The sequence below is a fragment of the Rhinichthys klamathensis genome, unplaced genomic scaffold, assembly GCF_029890125.1.
Source record: "Rhinichthys klamathensis goyatoka isolate OS25496 unplaced genomic scaffold, OSU_Roscu_1.1 h1tg000191l_1, whole genome shotgun sequence".
Lineage (NCBI taxonomy): Eukaryota > Metazoa > Chordata > Actinopteri > Cypriniformes > Leuciscidae > Rhinichthys > Rhinichthys klamathensis.
Window position 1 is genome coordinate 4,078,980 of NW_026606717.1, and position 5,400 is coordinate 4,084,379.

General features: G+C 47.7%; 1 long non-coding RNA gene across 1 annotated transcript; it reads left to right on the forward strand.

The window, feature by feature from the left end:
- The first annotated feature begins 533 nt into the window (after window positions 1–533).
- Window positions 534–1,217, forward strand: LOC130095421 (uncharacterized). Its single transcript, XR_008808106.1, has 3 exons — window positions 534–669; window positions 939–1,013; window positions 1,104–1,217. It is a non-coding gene; the product is annotated as an uncharacterized LOC130095421 (long non-coding RNA).
- The last annotated feature ends 4,183 nt before the right edge of the window (window positions 1,218–5,400 follow it).

Here is a 5,400-nt window from a genome sequence, read left to right on the forward strand (position 1 = left end):
ATCACTCTGATCCAGCAAACTCAACTGGGCGATCTCCACACCACAACGGTTTTCCTGAGGAAGCTTGTATCCAACACTGCTCCAAGTCAACCCTTTAGGCTCTTCAACACTTCCAACTCACTGAGCAACGCGAACCCACTGAACATCAACCACCCCACTGAACATCAACGACCAACACTCTCTGAATGGTCCCTTTTTATCCTGGCTTGCGTAACAGGAAGCCTGTGTGAGCGCCGCTTCTCTCTCTCTCACACCTGCAATGCATTAGCGCTAATCAGTGCGGGCATGTTTACATCACCGGAGTGGGGCGTGTTGCACACAATACCTTCCCCTGGGAAACTTAGGACTCTCAAGGGGGTTCCGCTTGCCGAGCGATTTTGTCACCCGTGACAATAACTAATTAATAGCTGATTCCTACTGTTGTCATTGGCTTTTGTTATGAATAACACAAGTGGATAGGCCTATTAGTTAACGTTAGTTTCGTCTGTTTTTGTTTAACGTATTTACTACAGGTACCCTGATTCTTTCAAAAACCATTTTAAAGCCCTTTTCTGGCCTATAAATATTATGTTGTGAATGGATATAATCAGCTTTGTTCTTTTGTTTCCCCAGAACAACCACTGCATTTCTAAAATCATCTGAACATTTCAGAGGCAACATTGAATTACAGTAGGTTACCTGCACCACATGCAAGTACTTTATTACTATGAACTTTTTTATCAGTTATTCTCTGAAAATCTTCCTTGATGCTCTCAAATCTCATTCATGTTACTCAGAAAACTTTTCTGGGACATTTTTGGAGCTTAACAGAATACCATTATAATAACCATTAATAACCATTTTTACATAAATTGTTGCATTGAATTGATCTAGACAAGTGTACATAAGAATGGTTTCATTAATGATTTACACAATTTTTTTCCGCTTGTCTCATGTAGTGAAATTGAATGATGACTGGGGTTGCATTATGCCCGAGATCTGCTTTTGGGTTCCACAGACAGAAAGTCAAACAGGTTAGGAATGTTACAAGGCTAAGGAAATTATTTTAAGTTCACAACTATCACTTTAATAACATTGCTAATAGTAATTTTGGTTCTTTGCAGGGACCTCGGTAAGCTGAAATACAAGTTTGAACAAGAATAAAAATCCTCCTGTAGACCTGAAAATCATTGAAGTGCCTGGACCATTCACCAAGAAAGAGGAAAAACAAACGGAAAATTAAGCTGCTGCATATTTTTACTTTTCTTTTACTCGTTAAGTACCTCTCATGTCCCTTGTGAAGATTTTATTATCGATTGCATTTTATGTTGCAGCGAGTAAAGGTGCGGCCACATTTGTGAAATTCGTGAAATTACACAGGCAAAAAAGTACATTGACCATTGTCAGCAGTGTAGCGACGTAATGTATGAAGCACAGCTCACACAGGAGTCACTTTCAAGCAGCTTTCTTTTGGTCAAATCCAGCGAATTCCAGTGACCAACTTGGTCCCATAGTGACATTTTTGACCACACACGAAATTGCTGCAGTGTTGTGCCTGAACGTGTTCATTGAACAATAGTTCATGAACTCGTTCATATTTTGGGCGAACATGAACTGAACGTACTGTATTACTGCCTGATGAACGTTACTGTGAACTCGTTCATTCTGGTGTCTGTGAACGCACGCTCTCTTAGTTTAACTTCGTTCAATAGGGTGCCAGATTTCTATAGAGCCTTCCAGGCGAAAACCCGGCTAAAACACACGTAAACAGGCCTTAATATGTAGTGAAAAAAACACCCAATCTGGTAACACCAGCCACCAGTGTCGCACGCACCGCCGCATGCGCCATCAAAACAAAAAGCAGCGTGTAGTCGACAAAGCAGCGAGGAGGCGTCGTATGATCATTTAAAGGAGTTTTATGACACGGTCGGTGAGGATGGGAAAAATCGTACATTTCTGTGCAAACTTTGCCCGCCGATAAAATAATTTGCTGTCTGTGGTTGTATATGGGCTGTGGCAATAATAATAAAAAATAGCTCGCAGCAATATATGGAAAAAAAAGAACTATGAACTATTCATTTTTGGAACTTGTGAACTTAGTTCAAAATTGTGAAGTATGAACTATGAACTGAACTAGTTCATTTTAAAATTTGTGAACTGAACTTTGAACTAGTTCATGTAGAAAGTGAACGTCCCGGGTTACGTATGTAACCCTAGTTCCCCGAAGGGATGGACGCTGCGTGTAATCGCAGTGGGAACGTCCCCCAGCGTAACGCGTCTGATACATGAATGAAATCAGTCAATGGAGAGATGGAGCGTCACAGAAAGTGACGTCATCGACCAGGAAGCTATAAATATCCCCTGAATACACAAGCCGCCAGCTTCTAATGTTACTGAAGCAAGCGACCCAAGGGGATGCCGGGAGTATGGCAGGACATGCAGCATCCATCCCTTCGGGGAACTAGGGTTACATACGTAACCCGGGATGTTCCCCTTCAGGGACTACCGCTGCGTGTAATCGCAGTGGGAACGCAATACCCACATCCCCATACAAACAAGTCCCCGTCGTGTGTGATTAGGAGACACAAGCCGAAGAGAGAACCTGAGCCCCGGGAGTGGAGCTAAAATCAAGAGAATAAAACCTGACGAAAGTGTGCGGTGAGGACCAGCCTGCCGCATCACACACGTCCTGAAGAGAAGCCCCTGAAAGAAGAGCTCTAGAGGCAGCCATACTCCTGGTAGAATGGGCCCTTACAGCCAAAGGTGAAGGCTGACCGGCCGAAACGTAAGCAAGTGAGATGGCCTCGACCACCCACTTGCTCATACTTTGCTTAGATGCCAGACACCCCTTCTTAGGTGACCCAACAGGCGAACAATTTTTCCGATTTCCTCCACAGGGCAGCTCTGTGGACATACGCATCTAAAGCCCTAACGGGACACAGCAAATTAAGTTTCTCCTGGTCTGACATCAAAAAAGGCGGAGGACAGAAGGCCTGCAGTACTATAGGTCTAACAGAAGTGGTTGGTACCTTAGGAACATACCCTGGTCTCGGACAGAGAAAAGCCTTAACCATACCAGGAGCAAATTCCAGGCATGAGGGAGCCACCGAAAGTGCTTGAATATCTCCAATTCTTTTTAGAGACGAGATAGCGAGAAGAAGGATAGTCTTAAGTGTAAGAAACTTTTCCGAAACTTCCTCGATGGGCTCGAAAGGAGCTAGGGAGAGACCCTCTAAGACAATGGCCAGATCCCAAGATGGTACCCTCGTGCGAACTGCAGGCCTCAGCCTCAAGGTGCCATGAAGGAAGCGAGATATCAGTGGGTGTCTCCCGAGGGAACCTCCACTTGAAGGGGCGTGGTAAGCAGCTAAGGCCGCCACGTACACCTTCAGTGTGGAGTGGGATAACACAGTGGAGAGACGGTCCTGCAGGAAATCCAGCACTGTACCTACTGGGGAGTTAACTGGGTCCTGCTGGCGCTCTCCACACCAAGAGGTGAAAAGTTTCCACCTCGCAGCATATAACTTCCTCGTGGCGGGAGCTCTGGATTGGAGGATGGTCTCAACGACCTCAGTCGAGAGACCAGAATCTATGAGCTGGGCCCCCTCAGAGGCCAAGCCCACAGCCTCCATAGTTCTTGGCGGGGGTGAAGGATCGACCCGTTCGCCTGAGAGAGTGGGTCTCTCCTGATCGGTATCTCCAGGGGAGAGCCGTCGAGGAGAGACACTAGGTCCGCAAACCATACTTGAGCCGGCCAGAACGGGGCAATTAGCAGAAGACTGAGCCCGTCCCGGCGAACCCTCTCCAGAACTCCCGGGAGCAGAGCTATCGGAGGAAATGCGTACAGACGTGACCTCGGCCACGGATGTACCATCGCATCCAACCCCAGCGGGGCTGGAGGGCTGAGAGAGAACCACAGAGGACAGTGTGATGTTTCTCGGGAAGCAAATAGGTCTACCTCGGCACGATCGAAATGTTCCCATAGGAGCTCCACCACCTCGGGGTGAAGACTCCATTCCCCGGGCCTCGGCCCCTGTCTTGACAGGATGTCTGCCCCCTGATTTAAACACCCCGGGAGATAAATAGCTCTCAGAAAAAGAATTCTCCCCTGGGACCATAGGAGAATCTGACGTGCCAGTTTGTAAAGTGGGCGAGAACGCAGACCCCCCTGATGGTTGATATAAGAGACCACCGATGTGTTGTCTGTTCGGACAAGAACATGGTGGCCTCTTAGGTCTGGGAGGAAGTGTTTCAGAGCCTGAAACACTGCCAACATCTCTAGACAATTTATGTGCCATAGACGGTGATGGTCCTTCCACAGACCCCGAGCTGGGCGACCACTCATGATCGCTCCCCAACTCGTGAGAGAGGCATCTGTCGTTAGCATAACGCGACGACAAGGAGCTCCCAACACAGGGCCTTGGGACAGAAAACAAGGATCTTTCCACATAACCAGGGCGCGATGACACCGTCGCGAACTCACGATCATGCGAAATGGATTTCCCCTCGGGGAGAATCCCTTGGTTCTGAGCCACCACTGTAACGGTCTCATGTGCAGGAGGCCAAAAGGTATCACGTTGGACGCAGCTGCCATGAGACCTAACAGTCTCTGGAACTGTTTTACAGTGGATGACTGGCCTAGCTTGACCTGATCTACTGCGGCGAGAATCGAAGCAACACGAGCAGGTGACAATCGTGCCTGCATCGTCGTCGAATCCCACACTACACCGAGAAAAGTGGTTCTCTGTAATGGAGAAAGAACACTCTTCTTGGCGTTGAGCCTCAACCCCAATCTCTTGATGTGAGCAAGAACAACATCTCGATGCCGAACCGCCTGTTGTTCCGATTGAGCTAGAATTAACCAATCGTCTATATAGTTCAGAATACGGATGCCCTGCAGCCTGAGCGGAGCTATAGCTGCATCCATACACTTCGTGAACGTGCGGGGTGACAGTGCTAGGCCAAACGGAAGAACCCGATATTGGTACGCTTCGCCCCCGAAAGCGAACTTCAGGAACTTCCTGTGTTGAGGGAGGATAGACACATGGAAGCGTCCTTTAGATCTATCGTGACAAACCAGTCCTCGGATCTGATTTGTGACACGATCTGCTTGAGAGTGAGCATTTTGAATTTGAGCTTCCCTACAGTGCGATTTAAGAGACGCAGATCTAGAATGGGACGCAGCCCTCCATCTTTTTTCGGAACGATGAAGTACCGGCTGTAGTATCCTAACTCCCTGCTGGGTAGAGGAACCCGTTCTATAGCCCCTTTTTGCAGCAGAGTTTTTACCTCCTGTTGTAATACCAGAGCCTGCTCGGGGCCCACCACAGTAGGCAGAACCCCTCTGAACCGAGGTGGACGCGTTCTGAACTGAATAGCGTACCCGTTCTTTATAATATTCAGGACCCACTGAGAAACATT